This window comes from Polypterus senegalus, chromosome 12, assembly GCF_016835505.1.
Source record: "Polypterus senegalus isolate Bchr_013 chromosome 12, ASM1683550v1, whole genome shotgun sequence".
Classification (NCBI taxonomy): domain Eukaryota; kingdom Metazoa; phylum Chordata; class Cladistia; order Polypteriformes; family Polypteridae; genus Polypterus; species Polypterus senegalus.
The window spans coordinates 134,770,501-134,792,704 of record NC_053165.1 but is presented as its reverse complement, the minus strand read 5'-3'; positions in this window follow the sequence as shown (position 1 = coordinate 134,792,704).

Sequence of the window (22,204 nt, the reverse complement as noted above, 5' to 3'; positions counted from 1 at the left end):
AAGAAAATAAAAAAATTCTAAGACTTCGCAAACCTAACGCCACCTACCGCACATCTGTCACTCCACCTAGTGGTGAGTTCTAGCCATTTCAAAGACGTCCATCCTTTCTGCCTCACCCTGTATTATACAAGAAGAAAGTGGGGTGCACTGTTACAATTTGCAAGTCTCATGAAACCTAGATAACAGACCTCAATTCACAAAGACCGGTCTATGTGGGACTACACTAGGTAGGGTCTACTAGCACAGGGGTTCCCAAACTTTTCAGCTCACGACCCCCAAAATAACTGTGCCAGTGACTCGTGACCCCCACTATCCTCGGAAGTGGTTAAAATATACAAATGTTGCGCGCAACGGTGCACATGCACCAATAGGCCTATCCAAACATGAGCATGACAACATGAAAGAACACAATGGTCTAACAACCATATAATTTTTTTTAATAGTGATTTCCTCATTTGTTTAATTTCAACAAAATATCCTATCCAAACAAGAGCATGACAACAAAAAAGAACATAACGCTCTAACAACCATATAACTTTTTAAAAAATTGTTATTTATTCATTCGTTTAATTTCAACAAAACACCTCACCTAATGAGATGGGTGGGCACAATGCTTGGGCACAGCAAGTCCATTCTTGGGTTAATTTTGGAGACCGCGACTCAGAGATCATCCTCCAAGTTCAGTCGTGACCTGTATTTATTTTTAATGTACGTGAGTGCCGAAAAAGTCTTTTCGCACAAGTAGGTAGTGCAAAACGGCATCAGTACATCCATAGTGGCCTTGGATAGTTGTGGGTATTCCCTCTCGACTGAAATCCAAATCCAGAGTCTTGGAATTAAACATTGTCTTCAAGGTTCGGTTGCATGACAGTTCAACCAATGCGTCCTCCATGTCCGATGTCAGATGATTTGCCCTCGTTACAGTGAATGGGGACCTTATCCAGTCATATTGTTCTGGAGCTGTTTCCTCTGGGAAATACCTGTTAAAGTGTTCCAGGAGGGCTTGAAGGTGGGATGTGATAGACTTCTTCACTATGTTAACACTCAGTTCGTTTTCCTCCATGAATTCATCCAGCTCAGAAAACATATCAATCCTTCCTATTTCAACTCGCTCAGTCCAGCGCTCAAGTTTTCTCTTGAATGCGTGGATTTTATCATTTAGCGAAATTATGTGTGTGTTCTCACCTTGCAATGACATATTAAGTCCATTCAGTTTTTCAAATATGCAAGCCAAATACGCTAGCCTTGTTAACCAGTCAGGATCAGTGAGCTGTCGGAGATACGCCGGGCAACAGTCCCGTTAGACAGTGGCACTGATTCTAGCTCACGGGCTAGTTTATCCCCACGCATAGCCCGACTTATAGCTATAGCAGCGGGTTTAATGAGGGTTTCCCCCGATCGTGTGCGGCTTTTTTGCTTGTGCAATTAAATATGCCACCTCATATGATGCCTGTTGAGCTTTTGCAGGGATTGCTGTTTGTTTAGTTAGGACTTTCTTTTGGCCTTGTAACTCTCGCTCCTTTCGCTGGAAAAAATCTACTGGTTTAGTAGCAAGAGAGGGGTGCTTAGTTTTCAAGTGTCATAGCATTTTTACAGGCTTTAGGTTTTCATGTGCAAGCACCTCAGTGCACACCACACATTGGGGATGCTGTACGTTATTGACGATGATGCATGTGAATCCATACTGGATAAATTCCTCTCGATAATTTCGACTCTTGGAGTAAGGCTGAGCCGACTGTTTATGGATGTCCTCTTTAAGCACACTCTGGTGTCTTTCCGTACCTGAGGACGATGGGCTTTCTGACGGTGGTGCTTCTCCGCTTTCCTCCGCTGGCCTATCTGCGTTGTCATTGTTCGATATTAAGCAATGTTTCATTTCAACAAAAATAATATCCTAAGCATAAAGCAATGAAAATTACCTACACGTTACGTGCACATGTTGGAATGTTTAACATGGTGCTGTAAATTGATCTGCTGCAACTGACGCCATTGATGTGTCGTTAAACTGTCGTAATCACCTCAGGGGTCGCGATCGAACAGAAAGAAATTTGAAAGGCTGATGGCTTTTTAATTTACATGTTTTTTTTAAATGTAACTATTAACTACTAGTTTTTATCTTTTGTTAGTTATGGATAAAATGTTATTTCTAAAAAATTAAATTAATTTCTAAAAAGTTTAAAAAAAGTATTTGATTTCTTGGAAATCATCTTGCGACCAAAATGTCTCACGACCCCGCAGAGGGTCGCAACCCCTATTTTGGGAACCACTGTACTAGCACAAGGTAAGCCTGGTTTCCAAAACTCAAGAAGTAGGTTTTGTGGACTGCACATACAAACATTTATGAGACTTATAACACTTAAAAAGGAGAAGAGAACCTTAAAACCCCCTGACTCAATTAAAAAAACAATAAGAATTAGGTTTTATTAAAAAAAAGATTTATGAAACAAAACAAGTGCAAAAGTATCAAACATTTATTTACAAAAGGCTAAACCAAGTCTGTAATCCAAAACTCAAACACCAGGAACAACAGCAATAGTTCAAAAACCAGCAAAGCAAATATTAGGGAATACCAAATAAGTCAAACAACAGCAGAAAAGCGAATGCCTCAACCCTAGCACTGAGGTATGAACGATCTTATTTAGGCTGAGGATGGTCCTTCAGCTGTGGTTTCAGGAGGTCTAGCTCACTTGGGTTCAATATAAAAATGCCAAGAATTAGCATTAAAATAATTAATCAAGGAGACAATACAAAGCTAAAGGAAAGACAAACAAAATACATTTGACAATATAAAATACAAAACATTTAGTAAAAAATGACAACAATAACAAATGTAAGGGAGGGAACATGGACCAAACCACAATATTCACAAATTAAAGTTTGTTTTAGGTAATTTAATTTCTACAGTTCGGTAGGACCTTATGTGATGGTGTGGATTGGCTCCTCACTTCCAGGTGGGAGTAGTGAGTAGTTGAACCTGCCACTGTCAATAATATGACCGTGATCCATCCATCCATCCATCCTCTTCTGCTTATCCAAGGTCGGGTCGCGGGGGTAGCAGCTTAAGCAGAGAAGCCCAGACTTCCCTCTCCTTCGGCCACTTCTTCCAGCTCTTCCGGGAGAATCCCAAAGGCGTTCCCAGGCCAGCCGGGAGACATAGTCCCTCCAGCGTGTCCTGGGTCTTCCCCGGGGCCTCCTCCCGGTTGGACATGCCCAGAACACCTCACCAGGGAGGGGTCCAGGAGGCATCCTGATCAGATGCCCGAGCCACCTCATCTGACTCCACTCGATGGGAGGAGCAGCGGCTCTACTCTGAGCCCCTCCCGGATGACTGAGCTCCTCACCCTATCTTTAAGGGAAAGCCCAGACACCCTGCGAGGAAACTCATTTCAGCCGCTTGTATTCGCGATCTCGTTCTTTCGGTCACTACCCATAGCTCATGACCATAGGTGAGGGTAGGAGCGTAGATCGACTGGTAAATTGAGAGCTTTGCCTTACGGCTCAGCTCTTTTTTCACCACGACAGACCGATGCAGAGCCGCATCACTGCGGATGCCGCACCGATCCGCCTGTCAATCTCACGATCCATTCTTCCCTCACTCGTGAACAAGACCCAGAGATACTTAAACTCCTCCACTTGGGGCAGGATCTCCCCCCCAACCCTGAGAGGGCACTCCACCCTTTTCCGGCTGAGGACCATGGTCTCGGATTTGGAGGTGCTGATTCTCATCCCAGCCGCTTCACACTCAGCTGCGAACCGCTCCAGAGAGCTGAAGATCACGGCCTGATGAAGCAAACAGGACAACATCATCTGCAAAAAGCAGTGACCCAATCCTGAGTCCACCAAACCGGACCCCTTCAACACCCTGGCTGTGCCTAGAAATTCTGTCCATAAAAGTTATGAACAGAATCGGTGACAAAGGGCAGCCCTGGCGGAGTCCAACTCTCACTGGAAGCGGGCTGACTTACTGCGGCAATGCGGACCAAGCTCTGACACGGTTGTACAGGGCCGAACAGCTCTTATCAGGGGTCCGGTACCCCATACTCCCGGAGCACCCCCCACAGGATTCCCGAGGGACACGGTCGAACGCCTTTTCCAAGTCCACAAAGCACATGTAGACTGGTTGGGCAAACTCCCATGCACCCTCCAGGATCCTGCTAAGGGTGTAGAGCTGGTCCACTGTTCCGCGACCAGGACGAAAACCACACTGTTCCTCCTGAATCCGAGGTTCGACTATCCGACGGACCCTCCTCTCCAGAACCCCCGAATAGACTTTTCCAGGGAGGCTGAGGAGTGTGATCCCTCTATAGTTGGAACACACCCTCCGGTCCCCCTTTTTAAAGAGGGGGATCACCACCCCGGTCTGCCAATCCAGAGGCACTGTCCCTGATGTCCATGCGATGTTGTAGAGGCGTGTCAACCAAGACAGTCCTACAACATCCAGAGCCTTAAGGAACTCCGGCGATCTCATCCACCCCGGGGCCCTGCCACCAAGGAGTTTTTTGACCACCTCGGTGACTTCAGTCCCAGAGATGGGAGAGCCCACCTCAGAGTCCCCAGGCTCTGCTTCCTCATTGGAAGGCATGTTAGTGGGATTGAGGAGGTCTTTGAAGTACTCCCCACCGACCCACAACGTCTCGAGTCGAGGTCAGCAGCGCACCATCCCCACCATATACGGTGTTGACACTGCACTGCTTCCCCTTCCTGAGACGCGGACGGTGGACCAGAATCTCCTCGAAGCCGTCCGAAAGTCGTTCTCCATGGCCTCTCCAAACTCCTCCCATGCCCGAGTTTTTGCCTCAGCAACAACCGAAGCCGCATTCGCTTGGCCTGCGGTACCTATCAGCTGCCTCCAGAGACCCACAGGACAAAAGGTCCTGTAGGACTCCTTCTTCAGCTTGACGGCATCCCTCACGCGGTGTCCACCAACGGGTTTGGGGATTGCCGCCGCGACAGGCACCGACCACCTTACGGCCACAGCTCCGGTCAGCCGCCTCAACAATAGACCACTCTGGAGTTGCCCCCGGTGAGAGGCGCCGAGCAGGTGTGGGCATACTTATTGCCCCCCGACTTGGAGCCTGTGCGTTGGGGTTTACCCCGGTGGACGAGGGTGGCTTCCCTCCGCCTTCGGGTGGGGGGAAGGGTCCTGACTGTTATTACTGTGATGAGCTGGGCAAATGAGGACACATACATAGCAAGGGGTAGGTGCAAAAAGGTGCCTTTATTAAAATTCAGCACAACTCCCACTCCATCTCCCAGGCTCACCCATTGCTCTCTCAACCGGCGGAGACACCAGCAGCTGCAGTCCTCACCAACCCACCCTCCATCTTGGCTGCTTCGAATGGCATTGGCTAGACCACTGTGGTCCAGGTTGTCCTCTTGGCATCCTTCTTGTTTCCCTGGTGTGCCTCTTGTCCCTGGAGAGGACTCAGCCTAGATTGCAACCATTGTTCCAGATAATCAGTAGGGACAATCTGCCCCTAGAGTGCTGATCCTTCGCTCTGTCACAGGGCCAATGACCACTCTGCCTCTCACACACTGGCTGACTCATCCTGCCTCTCCACCTGATGCTGTTCTGTCTGCTCTGTTTTATTTCTGTCTACCCTCTCTTCCATGAAGGCTTCTCATATACTGCCACTCTAATTGGGTAGAGGTGTGGTGAACTGTCCCCTCCATGGCACCATTGAGACATCTGGCTGATCCGCCAATCTCTGCAAATGTGGGCAACCAGACTACGCCTTAAATAACCACGGAGCGAAACACACTCACTCAAACCTGCTCCCAATTGGAGCCTACACTATTTTGGGGCTTGATTATTTATTTAATAAAACAGCACCATGGACCACTTATCACACCTTTAGCTAAATAGTGCTATTTTAATTTTGATGTTTTTTGTAATGAATTTGGTTTGGTATTTGGCATCTCTTACTCCCCATAACAAGCTTTAGCCTGTTTCCAACAATTCTTTGCTAAGACTAAAAAAGCATTTATTACTTTGTCCCTTTGAGTTTTTTCTACCAGGGAAGAATAAAAGTGCAGTAATTGTGCTGCTGAGTTACCAAGAAATTTAACAGCAGCATGAATAATGAGAATAGATGTTTAAAAGATCTGAGAGGCCCTTTCGCTACCCTAGAGAACAAAGAGAAATGCTGTATTATTGCTGTTTTAAACTAAGTGATCCCGAGAAGACGAGAGTGTTTGGAGATATAAAAGAGCTCCAAAAACAACAGAGGGCCATGCAACAGGAGTCTAATGACTTGACCACCTCTGTACAACAACTGGTTGTTGTATTTAGTGCTCTGCAGCTGAGTACTGAGGGAGGGCTGCTTTCTGCATTCAGTCCAACTGTACATGTGTGTGAACCGCAGATCTCTCACCACAAGCGGTTTAATAGGGGCCTGTCAGCCTGTCATGGTTTTTCAAATCAATGCTGGCTGGTGTTTGACCAGCAGCTTCATACCTAGGCCTTGGCCAGGTTTAAGATTGCTTTTATAATTTTACTTCTGGTGTGTAAACCACTTGAATGTGTTTCAGTTCTTTATTATTCCAGCCACCCTGTTGTGCCAATTTAGAGTCATTTCTACAGAAACTTCAATGCTTTTGCTTAGATTGTGGGAATTAAGGACATTTTATACTCTGGGATTTAAAACTGTCTCATTTTAAGATTGGTCGGGTGGGCAACAGTTCTCAGTCATGGCGGTTGCTGCAATCATTAATGATACTGTTCAAGTATCAGACTTTTTTATCATGAAAAAGTGTCACAAAAGGCAGTTAAGCCTCCAAGGTTCTTTTATATTGGTAGACACTAAACTGCTGGGAAATGCCTAAATTATTAACCTTAATTTACACGTACACCCTGCAGTACTTACCTATTTGACATGGCCAAGGGTTTGTCTCTGCCCTGACGGTTACGAATATGACAGTTTGCACCAGAGTTGCTAGAATGATAAGCCTCCCCTATTAAGCAACAATACCTTAACAATGGACGAGGCTGGCTACTTCAACTCTAACACCTTAGCGGGGCCAGAAGCAGCTCCAGTCACAGGACACACTCTTGCTCAGACACTTATACCCTTCAGCTCCCAAATCAGTACTTCTGAAAGGGCTACACTTCAAACTATCTTAGCAAAGGCCAAGAGCCATTTCAAGAGCTACACTTATGTCTGGATTCATAGATGTGACCCCAGAGAGATAATAACCTTTGAAAGAGCTGCACAAATTCTCTTTACAAAGGCCAGGAGAACCTCCTCCCAGGACACCTATAACTGCTTCTTTTGAAAGATGTGAAAAAACAGCAAATCACTTGAATAAGCACTGCTTGAACCTGAAGACATACAAATCACTTATGAGGCATATACACATTGGTTAGTTTATCTGAGCTTAAACATATACATTCTAATAAATGTTAATACTTATTTTTAACAAGTGCTTTACATTTGCATATCTTTCCCAGAATTATTTCTATTTGCATAAATGCATCCCAGAATTCAACATCCCCATCCCATCAATTTGTTTAGCTAATGGTTTAAAAGAACAGCAAATCTAACACCCACGCCCCCCTGTCTTAAAGTAGTCTCAACCTTGGCCCACAATGATTTCTAAAAATTAACTCCTCTCACTGGCCCTTTGTCCTTTTAGCCCACCCTCTCTTTCTCATGAAGGAAATCAGCTTCTGCAGCTTATCCCCCCATCTCCTGTCAGCATGATGTCATTGCCTGTCAGGACTACCTGTTATGTGCCTTCATTTACTTTTCTCCAAACCATTTTGCACCATTCCTGTTTAAACACACACAATCTATTCACTGAAATATTTCAATCCTAAAGAACAAATAAAGCATCATAGAGCTAGAAATGCAAACCAGTAAACTCAAACAAATAAATAAAAGCAATACAGATATGAAAAAAGTAAAGGCCTTGATAATTAGAATGGTGGAACAAGTTTGCCTTCTGGGGCCATGTGTTAGCCCAGCACAATAGCGGCAAGAATTCTCTGACAGGTTTTTCATGTGCACAGCCACAGACAGAGTCAGCCTTAGGGGTGTGCGGGCCCAGGGCTGACCAACCACACATCAAACGCTGTTACCAGTATGTGTGGACTGTATAAACTTGCGTGCAAATTTAATAAAAATAATGTTAACATACACCAGATTGATAGAGCACGTGTATCAGTACCCTCCCATAGCTCAGTGCGAGTTTCAACTCCTTCCGTTAACTACGTGATTTTTGTGACTGCTATTAGCGAAGTTGTGTTTTTGGTTGTGCGTCACGCAAAATGGAACAGCGGAATTTGGAGCAACATTGTGCCATTAAACGGCAAGTGTGACGTTTGAAAAGTTAAAACAGGCCTATGGGGAACATTCTTTATCCCGAGCTCAAGTTTTTCGCTGGCACAAATCATTTTGGAAGGCAGAAAACACGTTGAAGATGAACACCGTTCAGGGAGGCCTTCAACTTCGAAAACCAATGAAAACATCTAACGTGTGAACACTCTTGTGAGATCAGACCGTCGTTTAACATTAAGAATGTTGAGTGAACAATTAAATTTGAACAGATTTACCGTTCATCAAATTTTGACTGAACATTTGCACATGTGAAAGGTCTGTGCCAAAATGGTGCCAAAAAACCTCACAATTGAGCAGAAGGACATTCGAAAAAACAAGGGTCTTGATCTTCTTGACAGAATCGCTAATGAGCAAGATTTCTTTAGTCGTGTGATCACAGGTGATGAATCATGGATTTTTGAATACGATCCTGAGACCAAGAGGCAAAGTCAGGAGTGGCACACTGCAAACTCTCCTCGACCAAAGAAAGCTTGAATGAGCAAATCAAAGATCAAATCAATACTGATTTGTTTTTTTGACAAAAGGGGAATCGTCCACAAAGAATTTGTTCCTCCAGGACAAACTGTCAACCAAGTTTTTTATAAAGACGTCCTTGAAAGGCTCAGAAAAAGGGTCATTCGCGTGAGACCAGACATTGCAGACAAATGGATGCTCCATCATGACAACACCCCATGTCACACTGCCCTCTCCATTACAGAATTTTTGACCTCAAAACGCATTCCTGTGGTTCCCCAGCCCCCTTATTCACCTGACCTCAGTCCGTGTGACTTTTTCCTTTTTCCTAAACTGAAAAATGTCCTCAAAGGACGTCATTTCAGGACTTTAGAAAAAGTCCAAAAGAGTGTAACGGACATACTGAAGACCATACCGGTTGAAGACTTCAAGCGCTGCTACCAACAGTGGGAACAACGTCTCCATCGGTGTGTAGCTGCCCAAGGGAACTACTTTGAAGGGGATAACATTGATGTTTGAAAAAAATAAAAACTTTGGTAAATAAAAAATCAGTCTCATTACTTTTCTGCCACACCTGAATAACAATATAATCTATTAAAAAAGTGCAATTCATACTTCATGACAATACCACGACAGTACGAAATGTGATGCAGTGTCATGTGGAAGTTAGCAGGCCCTCTTCTAGAAAAGTGTACTCTGAGTCTCGATAGGCGATAAGGGTTCCTCTTTAGAAGCATCTCAAATACTGTATATATATATATATATATAGGTCTGTGTGGTCGGGGGTGGGGGAGGGTTATTGGGAGTAAAGTCTTGTTTATTATGAATACGTGTTGCGATTCTTTTTGAAGTTTGTCCAATATATACTGCTGAGCACGAACTGCATAGAATGCTGTACACTGCGTTTCGTGTTTCTGCTGTCGATTTCTTGTTTTTAGCATTAAAGAGGACCGTGTGCAGATTGTTCGTGGGTTTGTGTGCTATTCTGACACCTGACTTGGCCAGGATGTGTGCAGCACCTTCAGACACATTGTGGTGATAAGGGAGTGAATCGCAACACATATACAGGAACACCGCAACGTCGTCAGAAGAAAGGAATCACTATCATTGATCTATACACATACTAAATCAACAGGACGTACATTTAACTGGGACAATGTACAAGTAAAATTTAAAGCCAATAATAAAAGTGCTAGAGAGCTGGCTGAATCCTGGTTATCAAATGAGAATGCCATCAACAGACACTTGGACATAAATCCAGCATATGCAAACTTATTAAGAATTTATTCATAATAAATAAGACTTTACACCCAATAACCAAACCCCCAACCACACGGACCTAATCACCCCTCCCCCCCTTAAGTTATTGCTATATATTGCCTTTGATTCTTGTAAGTCTAAGCATTATCCTCTGATGAAGGAAAGCTGGGTTGAAAACTCAGGAATAAAAACTACTTTATGATACGTGATTCATTTTCTCCCTTTGTGGATCTCCAGCTGCATATATATATATATATATATACACTCACCTAAAGGATTATTAGGAACACCTGTTCAATTTCTCATTAATGCAATTATCTAATCAACCAATCACATGGCAGTTGCTTCAATGCATTTAGGGGTGTGGTCCTGGTCAAGACAATCTCCTGAACTCCAAACTGAATGTCAGAATGGGAAAGAAAAGGGATTTAAGCAATTTTGAGCGTGGCATGGTTGTTGGTGCCAGACGGGCTTCTCTGAGTATTTCACAATCTGCTCAGTTACTGGGATTTTCACGCATAACCATTTCTAGGGTTTACAAGGAATGGTGTGAAAAGGGAAAAACATCCAGTATGCAGCAGTCCTGTGGGCGAAAATGCCTTGTTGATGCTAGGGGTCAGAGGAGAATGGGCCGACTGATTCAAGCTGATAGAAGAGCAACTTTGACTGAAATAACAACTCGTTACAACCGAGGTATGCAGCAAAGCATTTGTGAAGCCACAACACGCACAACCTTGAGGCGGATGGGCTACAACAGCAGAAGACCCCACTGGGTACCAATCATCTCCACTACAAATAGGAAAAAGAGGCTACAATTTGCACAAGCTCACCAAAATTGGACAGTTGAAGACTGGAAAAATGTTGCCTGGTCTGATGAGTCTCGATTTCTGTTGAGACATTCAAATGGTAGAGTCAGAACAGAATGAGAACATGGATCCATCATGCCTTGTTACCACTGTGCAGGCTGGTGGCGGTGGTGTAATGGTGTGGGGGATGTCTTCTTGGCACACTTTAGGCCCCTTAGTGCCAATTGGGCATTGTTTAAATGCCACGGGCTACCTGAGCATTGTTTCTGACCATGTCCATCCCTTCATGACCACCATGTACCCATCCTCTGATGGCTACTTCCAGCAGGATAATACGCCATGTCACAAAGCTCGAATCATTTCAAACTGGTTTCTTGAACATGACAATGAGTTCACTGTACTAAAATGGCCCCACAGTCACCAGATCTCAACCCAATAGAGCATCTTTGGGATGTGGTGGAACGGGAGCTTTGTGCCCTGGATGTGCATCCCACAAATCTCCATCAACTGCAAGATGCTATCCTATCAATATGGGCCAACATTTCTAAAGAATGCTTTCAGCACCTTGTTGAATCAATGCCACATAGAATTAAGGCAGTTCTGAAGGCGAAAGGGGGTCAAACACCGTATTAGTATGGTGTTCCTAATAATCCTTTAGGTGAGTGTATATATATATATATATATATACTGGAGAATATAACATGACAAATCAAGTTGAACTGGACACACCACCCCCAAACGCCGCTCTTGGCCAAAGAGGTGCATTGGAGTTGCAGTTCCAGTGGGCAGACCTTCTGGGTTGTATGGAAGCCAACAGGGGGAACTGGCGGGAGAAGTTATCCCCTTTTTAGGAAGATTCAGCCTGATCCGGAAGTGCTTTCTGGATGCAGTGTGGTGCCACTGGAAGAACACCCAGGTCCAGTATAAAGGAGACTGCTCTACTTTACCTTGTGCGAAGTTGGAGTTGGAGTGGAGGAGAAGAAAAACGGAGAAGATAGAATTGTGATTGTGTAAACCGTGTTAAGAAGCCTTTTATAAGGTATTGGATAAAATAAACCTTTTAATTGAACCGGGATGTGTGTCTGTCCAGTTGTGTCTGGAGTTTGGAGTACTGCTATGCCCCCTACTGGCCACAGTAGAAAATATAAAGTAATTCAAAATTCTAAAAATACAATAATGATGATAAAGCCAAACAATATGACAATCTAAAATACCACAATACATGTATGAAGAAATGACTAAGCATCACAAAGGGCAAAACACTAAAATACAAAAAATAATACAAATGTCAAAATACAAAAGGGCAAAATACTTAAAAGCTAAAAAATGCTAAGGCCATAATTCAAACATTAACTATACTAACACGAAAATAATCCAAATTTTCAGAAGAAAGAAAAGGGAAGCCACAGAAAGAGAGAGGGTGGCACGGTGGTAGCACTGCTGCCTTGATGTAAGCAGAATGGGGTTCATGTTCCAGTCCTCCCTGTATGGAGTTTGCATGTTCTCCAGGTGTCTTTTTGGGTTTCCTCCTGGTGCTCTGGTCCAAAGACATGCAGGTTAGATGAACTGGCAATCCTAGATTAGCCTTAGTGTGTGCAGGCACGTCTGTGTGTGTTTGCACTGGCATCATCGGTTTGTTTCTTCTCTTGCTCCCTATGTTAGCTGGGATAGGGTTAATCAGACCCCCATGACACTATTATTAATACCCCAGTGATATTACCTTATTATCCTTAGATGAGCCCAGAAGGAGCTCCTTTGACATGTAAACGTGACAATGGAAAGTAATGAATGATAATGAAAATGAAGAAAGAATACAGAAAAGAGAAAACCAAAAAAGACAGGGGAGGAAAGCTGGCTTACCTGTAACAACGACAAGCAAATGGCCACCAGACACTGTATCACAAGTGGCTGTGATTTAGATAACAGGTAAGAAAAGTATAATAAATGATAAAATCTATGCCAACAATGAAAGAAAATGTACTCCAAAGGACAATTGATCCCTGCAATCATGAATATGTTCCAGATCGCCTCAGACAGAGGCACCACATCTTTATTTAAAAGGAAAGTTCACGCCTGCCAATGAAAGATTATCTTAAATGTTTTCTAAAAGATGCGTCTCAGTCGCTCTCAGTGGGAGGTCCTATTATATAGGCCTTCTACCAGCGAGAAGCAGATGTCAGCACAAAGTTCCTTTAAAACTTCTTTTTAAAGCTCAGTCTTTTAATTTCTCAACAAAGATAATCTATGTCTAAAAGGTAAGCCTTTCTGGAAACCTGGATTTTCTTAAAATGAGTGACAGACCTCCATAAAAAGTTGTCCATGAGTTCTTCTTAAGAATGCGACAAGGTGAAGGCCAGACAAGTTTAAAACTCACATATGAAGACAACCCTGGACATTTTTTGAGGACGTACAAGGCTGGATAAAGAATGCAAGGTACAAAGCTACCACTAGGATATCACAGGGCTGGGAGAAAAGCTGCATATTGTCTCCGGGAGAAAGAGAGAGAGAGTGTAGCAGTAAGAGAGTACCTGAAAATGCCAATGTGTAAATACAGGGGTCTCTCTAGGGGGCATTGAACCCTTTCTGTATGATATACTTTCATGATCAGCATAAGGCAGGGAAGGAGGGACAGAGAGAGGGTCAGAGGGAGAGCGCATGCACCCCCAAGATGTCAGAGGGTGTTGCACCCATTCTTGGGTGGGATGGTTCATCCTCTCTTTTCAGAGAGAGTGAGAAGGGAATGGGGTGTGCAAGGAGTCAATGGCAAAGCTAACATTTCCTTTATGCCAGATTGTGTAGAGTCCCAAAATGAAATTCATGATAACGATTCAGATAGCAAATTTAACTGAGGTGATGCTTTGGAGACCAGGGGCCTCATGTATAACGCCGTGCGTAGAACTCGCACTATAACATGGCGTAAGCACAAAAGCCGAAATGTGCTTACGCACAGAAAAATCCAGATGCTGGAATCTGTGCGTACTCCAACTTCCACGTTCTTCCGCTACATAAATCCCGATCAGCGTGAAAACTAACGCCGTGCACGCTTTATGTAACGCCCCAACTCCTCCCAGAATTACGCCTCTTTGAATATGCAAATCAATATAAATCGCCCTTAAGCTCAGCCTTCTGTGAAAAGACAATGGGAAAAGCACTGGGGAAAATATAAGAATTTCAGCGAATACCAAGTGGAGGGAAATGAAAAACATATTTGTTAGTTTAAGGAACGAGTGACATAGCGTGCTGGAGAAACTTGAAAGCTCACGTTCACAAAATCGCACAGTGCCAGAAATAAAAAAGAAGTCACATATCAAAGTCGCCGTGAAAAGGCGAGTTGTAGCCCACTGTCTGAGTGTCATATGAAAGTTTATTAGGGTACAGAGAACAAAAGGCACACAGTGAGGAAAAAGCACGAAATGTCAACTTCAATCTCGGCATTTCCATTTTAAGCACGTAGTTTATTTTGTCATTAAAGTAGAACATCATAAACTTCATCTTAAAATTGTTTACTTAACCAGTTTCTCAAATCACATCGTAATTAAAGTAGCACGTTAAATGCTTCGTTTTGTATTTGATCTTCTATGTGCTCTATGTGTGTGAATCACTACTTGCTTCTTAAACCAGCTCTCTTACTCCAACTGGACACAGAGTCCATTACATTCATGATATTACAGCTCTCTGAATAACTAAAATACTGAGATGTATACGTGATTTCATTTTAATGATGATAGGAGTTAAAGCACGTTATTAAACATGTGTTTCACTTCGATGAAATAATTTATTGCAGCAGTACTCAGGGGGCTCTAGGCTTGTGGTGGCACTGGGCAGAGGAAGAATCGGTGGCTCCTTCGCCCGCCAATGTCAGTAAGGTAGCTTATGCACTGTGGATAGCCACGTCCATTGCAGACACTGCATAGCCGCCTCGTGCTCATGACACAAGCATTTAACTTTTGCTAAAATTTGTCGCTACGTTTTTAGCTGTGTTGTTATTTTCTCTTTCTGTTTTATATTCAATATATATTGGCGTAGCCGCCACTGCAGTCCTTACTTTTCTTTCCCCAAATACCCAATCACCACACAATCAGCTCTGTAATAGAAAGGAAAGGCTTTGACACGTTTTGCCGTGGCTGAGACAGCGTGTCCTTGAAGCTGTATACCGATAATTCTCTGTCCGATCAGCTGCTGCTGCGATTCACACTCAGATACAGTGATATAAATACTCCGAGTGGTGCAGTGAGAGTAATATGGAAAAAGATGATCCGCTGTGGCAACTCCTAACGGGAGGAGCTGAAAGAAGACAAAGAAGAAGAAGGTGCATTGAGAGTAACAACGCTAAAGCAGCTATGGTATTTGGAATACTATGGCTATTCCCTGGACCATTATATTGTTACGAGTTAATTACAATCAGATGCATTACCCTAATAAACAATATGCGGTTAGTTTCAGTATATTTATAAAGCCGCGTCAGGAAAATAAGGTGTAACCACACAGGAACAGTAGCACTGCTTTGACGCTGGGTGCCGGCAGTCTGCAAAACCGAGCGGAAAACTTGTGTATGACAAGGTATGAGGTACCGTGGAAAAGTGCGTAGCTTTACGCCAAGTGTAGGTTTTATACATCGCGATTTGAACGTGGAAAAGTTCTTACTCAACATTTCTGTGCGTACGCACCGTTTATAGATGAGGACCCTGATCTTTTAAAGTCAGATAAGAAGTGTTGGAACACCAGGAAGTAATAGCATAAATTCTAGCTTGGTGTCCCTCGAGAAAATGGTAAGCTTCCTCAGATCCTGGAAGTGGTTCCATGGCTTCGTTGAAAAAGACCAGAGTCAGGAGAGCAGTGGACAAACAATAAATGGATGACGGGGAGAAAGACCAGTGTCTTGGAAAGAAAGAGAGAGCGAGAGAGATGGTGGATGAGAGCAGGAAGTGCTTCTGGCTGGTACTTTAGTGGGGAAATGTCCAAGAAACCCTGCTGAGTAGACTGAATTTCAAGGCCTATTTAGCCAGGACCAGAGTGTCAGCAGATTTTATTGTTTTATTCCTTTTCATTTAAACGTCGATATACTCAATAACATCTTGCAGTTTATTTTCATAATAAAGTTGTCACTGTTGTATTATAGTGCCTCCTCTGTATTTTTCTGGGCATTTGCTCTAGGTCCGTCAGTGTCTTTCTAGATATGTAAAGTAGATTCTTGCTTTCATATCCTCTTTTATTAATTTCTAGGTAAGTCAATTTTTGCTTTCTTTTTAATTTGCTTCTATGGACATTTTATCTCAAGCACTAGGAGAAGTGAGTGGCTGTACAATCGGCGTTTGATTTACCTGTATCAGGGATGAGTTTTACTGTCAGGAGCAGCTGTCGGGCAAGTAAAAGAAGAAAATCAACAAAATGTACAAGTTGAAGCAACCTCTCCCGAGGTAAAATTGAAACAGCAAACTCATTTGTAATTGAACTTGCACTGTTTTAAGATAGATGAGTTTGTAAATTGCTTTTCAAAATTTGACTACAGATCCACATTGTACGGAAAACTCATCAAAAATTCAAAAGACTTTGTCGGACAATTATCTTATCAAAAGATTTTGGCTATACAATGTGCTCCTCTCCCGTTAAATGAATCTTAGGCTGGAGAGGTCCATTATTTTTTTACATTGAAGTCTCTGTACTACAACCTGCATGAACAATGGGCCTGAGTTGCCTTGAAAGGTTTCATATTGTAATCTGTTCAGTTAGCCAATAAAAAGTGTCATTTTGCTTGACTTCTCATTGCATCCATAATGCTAACATGGTACAACTTCCTACTACTACAATGAGAGATTCTGAAATTTCAAAACTTTGTACTTCATCTTCTATTCAAGGCATCCCAACAAGAATTGAACTAACCTGACAAATTTCCTTGAAGAACGGGTATGCCTAATTTCAACAAATTTGGTACACTGGAAGATGAATTGTTTCCTGCAGACAGATAGATGTTGTGTATCAGTCTAAATGTATGCATGTAATTGTTTGTTTTTTTTTTTGTTGTTTTTGTTATTTTATGCATTTTCTATTCTGTCTGTTATTATGTACTATCCATTAAAATGTGCCCACGTTCCTTGGTTTTTGTGGGTGGTCCCCCAAGAGGTGGGGCCATATTGACATCACAGCTGCTGAATCCTCCTTCTGGCTTTAGTTTCAATGACCAAGCATTTCATTTACTGTTGGAGATTGTGAGTATCACTTTTGCTGTTTGGGTTTATTGTTTTTCTAAGTATTTCTTGCTTTGCATTAAACATTCTGATTTCTGGATTTCATTTTGGGACTTTATTTGTTTAGGATTGCCTTTTAGGCAACTCCTGTGTGCCTGTTTGCTCTTTTTAAGTCTTATTTTGTTTTATTGCCAATTTTTGCAAATAATAACAATGATTTTTCGTTTTCATGTTAATACAAGCCAAGGGTTGATAGTTATCCTTCCTCTTGTGGGGCTTTGGTTGTATTATTGTGATATTTAAAACTTTGGCTAAAACCAACAGGCATATTGGGAGGTAGTGGAGTTAAGGTGAAGCTCAACTGGACAGCCAATGAAGGCGTTGATGTGTTTTGGAGGTCTCACACACCTTTTTGCCATTTTTGTGTTATGAAACAGCATCTCTAGGGATTATTTTGAGAGAAAGAAAATTACTACTATGAGATAATAATGTGAAATGAGAACCACACTCAGGTAAGGCAAGTCAAAACTGGAACATCAAAAATATACACAAATAAAGCACCGGGACAAACCAAATATCAAAGTTAAAAATCAAAGCAAAACCTACTTGAAAAGCAAATTAAGTGCTGCTAAACAATTTGAGGTTTATCCAACCAAAGGATAAAACTAAATGGAGTTGTTGCCATTTTTATAGCAGAACTTCTGCAAACGTCACTGATGTGCCAATCATGGTGATGAGACCTGATTCGGCATTGATTAAACATATGGCATGAAAATAAATTCTCACAATTATGAAAGAAAATCTTGAGATGAGACGAGACTATTGCCAAGAGATTTTTTCAAGTCCGACCCTCCTCTCAACCATTTACGGCTAACAGCCCCACCCACGTTGGGCTCAGCTCTTATTCGTGTGAATGCTTTTGTCAGGCACAGTTCCTGTGCTCTCAGCCTATATAAATTTTTATGTCTTCCCCACTTTAAGTTCCCAATAAAAGAAGACTTCTTATGTCCAAATCTTATTGAAGAATTTCATCCCGAAGGGTTGTCAACAGAAGAAATGAGCACTGAAAAACAATGAAATCAATTGGTTTCATGGCTAATTGGTTAAATGCATATCAATAGACTATGCTGAAACAGTTAGATCTTGATATGCCATTCGTATTAAAACATTTACAGTTTCCTGTTAGAATAGCTTTTGCTATGACAATTAACAAATCACAGGGACAAACATTCAAAAAAGTTAGTTTATTCATTGGAGAGAAAGAAACGACATTCATTCACGGGCAGTTATAAGTTGTGTTGTCACGATGTAACTCCAAACACGGAATCAAAAGCGATACTGACAAAAAGTTAATTCCAAATATTGTTTTTACTGAAGTTTTACAGTAAAAGTATAAGTTTTAAAATTATTTGCATGTTAATTTCAAAACCAAACAGAACGAAAAGTATAACGCAAAGAATACCTCTAACGCACCATGAAACATTATTTTCTTTCAATTTAGTACAGTTTACTATTTTTTACTAAGTTTAATTATTCGCTGTAATGTAAAATAGTTAGTTCTATTATGCATATGTAACAATTCCCATGAAAATAACAATCTGTTTAAATTGTACATCCGCTTCCCCATACATGAGTAGCAGAGCCACAAAGTGGCTAGTGTAAAGTGCCCGTCCGGGGGTTGACGAGCGAAGCAAGCAGGGGACAGAGCCTCTTAGTAAATAATAAAAATAAATTAACAGTTTGAAACTCCAAATCACAACACAAATTGACAGAGAGGCAGAACTAGCAACTGCAATAGGTGCTTTTCACATTATTTGCGAATGCATCTAACAAAACACTTTGTTTCTGAAAAGTTATTCTAAGCACAAAGTCACCTTACAGTGTCAACCTCTCATAAAGAAAGAGGCTTAAAGAGGCAGGTCACTTTAGATGTCTTTTAAAATCTGACATCTGATCAAAATGACAGTCTACTTGGTGGTTGAGATTCTGTTATAGGACTTCAACAAAACTTGTCCCTCGTGTCCTCGGAAAGATTCTTTGGCTTGATTTTTAAGGAAGGCATTTTTTAAAGACACCCTCCTCGTAAAGTTTTTCTGTTAAGACAAATTATACATGTCCTTATAGCTGGTGCAGTGGTAGTGCTGCTGCTTTGCAGTAAGGAGACTGAGGAAGATTGTGGGTTCACTTCCCAGTTCCTCCCTGTGTGGATAGTGCTTTGAGCACTATATAAATTTAATGAATTATTAAATATTATTACATCTGCCATAAGACGTCTTTGCAAAGAGTTTTTTCTTTTTTTTCCTTCTTTTTTAAAACACTATGAACCTGAAGTAATCATCCTATGGCAGGAATAGTTATAAATGTAGATACAGTGCATTCACTGCGCATCACTTTTTCCACATTTTGTTATGTTACAGCCTTATCCCAAAATGGATTCAATTCATTTTTTTCCTCAGAATTCTACACACAACACCCCATAATGACAACATGAAAAAAGCTTACTTTAGATTTTTGCAAATTTATTAAAAATAAAAAAAATTGAGAAAGCACATGTACATAAGTATTCACAGCCTTTGCCATGAAGCTCAAAATTGATCTCAGTTGCATCCTGTTTCCCCTGATCATCCTTGAGATGTTTTTGCAGCTTAATTGGAGTCCACCTGTGGTAAATTCAGTTTATTGGACATGATTTGGAAAGGCACACACCTGTCTATATAAGGTCACACAGTTGACAGTTCATGTCAGAGCACAAACCAAGCATGAAGTCAAAGGAATTGTCTGTAGACCTCCGAGGCAGGATTGTCTCGAGGCACAAATCTGGGGAAGGTTACAGAAAAATTTCTGCTGCTTTGAAGGTCCCAATGAGCACAGTGGCCTCCATCATCTGTAAGTGGAAGAAGTTCGAAACCACCAGGACTCTTCCTAGAGCAGGCCGGCCATCTAAACTGAGCGATTGCGGGAGAAGGGCCTTAGTCAGGGAGGTAACCAAGAACCTGATGGTCACTCTGTCACAGCTCCAGAGGTCCTCTGTGGAGAGAGGAGAACCTTCCAGAAGGACAACCATCTCTGCAGCAATCCACCAATCAGGTCTATATGGTAGAGTGGCCAGACGGAAGCCACTTCTTAGTAAAAGGCACATGGCAGCCTGCCTGGAGTTTGCCAAAAGGCACCTGAAGGACTCTCAGACCATGAGAAACAAAATTCTCTGGTCTGATGAGACAAAGATTGAACTCTTTAGTGTGAATGGCAGGCGTCACGTTTGGAGGAAACCAGGCACCACTCATCATCAGGCCAATACCATCCCTACAGTGAAGCATGGTGGTGGCAGCATCATGCTGTGAGGATGTTTTTCAGTGGCAGGAACTGGGAGACTAGTCAGGATAAAAGGAAAGATGACTGCAACAATGTACAGAGACATCCTGGATTAAAACCTGCTCCAGAGCGCTCTTGACATCAGACTGGGGCGATGGTTCACCTTTCAGCAGGACAACGACCCTAAGCACACAGCCAAGATATCAAAGGAGTGGCTTCAGGACAACTCTGTGAATGTCCTTCAGTGGCCCAGCCAGAGCCCAGACTTGAATCCGATTGAACATCTCAGGAGAGATCTTAAAATGGCTGTGCACCGACACTTCCCCATCCAACCTGATGGACCTTGAGAGGTGCTGCAAAGAGGAATGGGTGAAACTGGCCAAGGATAGGTGTGCCAATCTTGTGGCATCATATTCAAAAAGACTTGAGGCTGTAATTGCTGCCAAAGGTGCATCGACAAAGTATTGAGCAAAGGCTGTGAATACTTATGTACATGTGATTTCTCAGTTTTTTTATTTTTAATAAATTTGCAAAAACCTCAAGTAAACTTTTTTCACGTTGTCATTATGGGGTGTTGTGTGTAGAATTCTGAGGAAAAAAATGAATTTAATCCATTTTGGAATAAGGCTGTAACATAACAAAATGTGGAAAAAGTGATGCGCTGTGAATACTTTCTAGAAGCACTGTAAGTAAATATATTTTCTTTCTCCTAATTACTGTTTGTGCTAACACTGACCTTTTAAAGCTACCATTGTACCATCTTAATTTTACTAAAAAATAAGGATGGCTCCCTACTGCCTGACCTAATTAGCATATTCCTCACACCTTTTGAGTCATGATGTTGGCAATATGAAAACTTAGGAATATTTTGTATATATTTGTGTGTAACTGATAGCTGTGGAGAAGAATGTAGAACACAGAATAAGGCTGCCTAGACGTTCCAATTGTGAAAAGTAAGGCTATCAGCGTTACTTGTGGCCAATCAGTAGCTGCAGTTAACAAGCAGGTCTAAATGCCCTGTTTTTATTGAAGCCATTTATCTTGCTTCTGGAGAGTTTCTTTTTTGGTGCCTCACATGTCTGGCCTCTCTGAAGCCTTACCGGTGGCGCCAAATCACAGTGGCCTCTGTAATCAGGAAGACATAGTGTCTGGGACACTTATCACTTATTTGTTGGGGCTCCTTCCCTTTCCTATGTGACACATTTCCTTTCAAGCCTTTAGAGATATTCTCTGCCAATTCACAGATTAACTTTAAACTATAATGTACGGGTGCTGAAAGGGACATGGCACCTGAGTCTTGCAGAAGCCAGGGTCTCACAAGGTCTGCAGAGACAGCTTGGCTCTACTTCAGTCTGTCTGCTCACTATGACGTTTAGAGCTCCTGCCTGTTTCTTTGTCGGAACATTTGTGTTACTGACCTTGAAAACAGACTGAACACGCTAGAGCATGTGAGACTTTGCAAACAAATAAACATTTACTATGGCAGTTGGCACTGCCATGACTTTAGTATTACTGAGTGGGCCATCCTAAGCCGCTGAGTTGATAGATAGATAGATAGATAGATAGATAGATAGATAGATAGATAGATAGATAGATAGATAGATCATGATGGATGTAGTTATAGATAGATGGATGGCTTGACCAGCTGCTTCAGGACACAGGGGTTGTGGATGTTTTAAAACCAATACAGTAATCCCAAACAGTAGATAATATTCCTGGATGGATAAACCTTCTTATTATTGGGTAATCAAAAATACTTTTCAAAAAAGAGTTCAACATACAAGCAGATACTTTTTACCAAAAGCTTAAAAAAAATGAGCAACCAAAACCAAAATGTACACCAAAACTC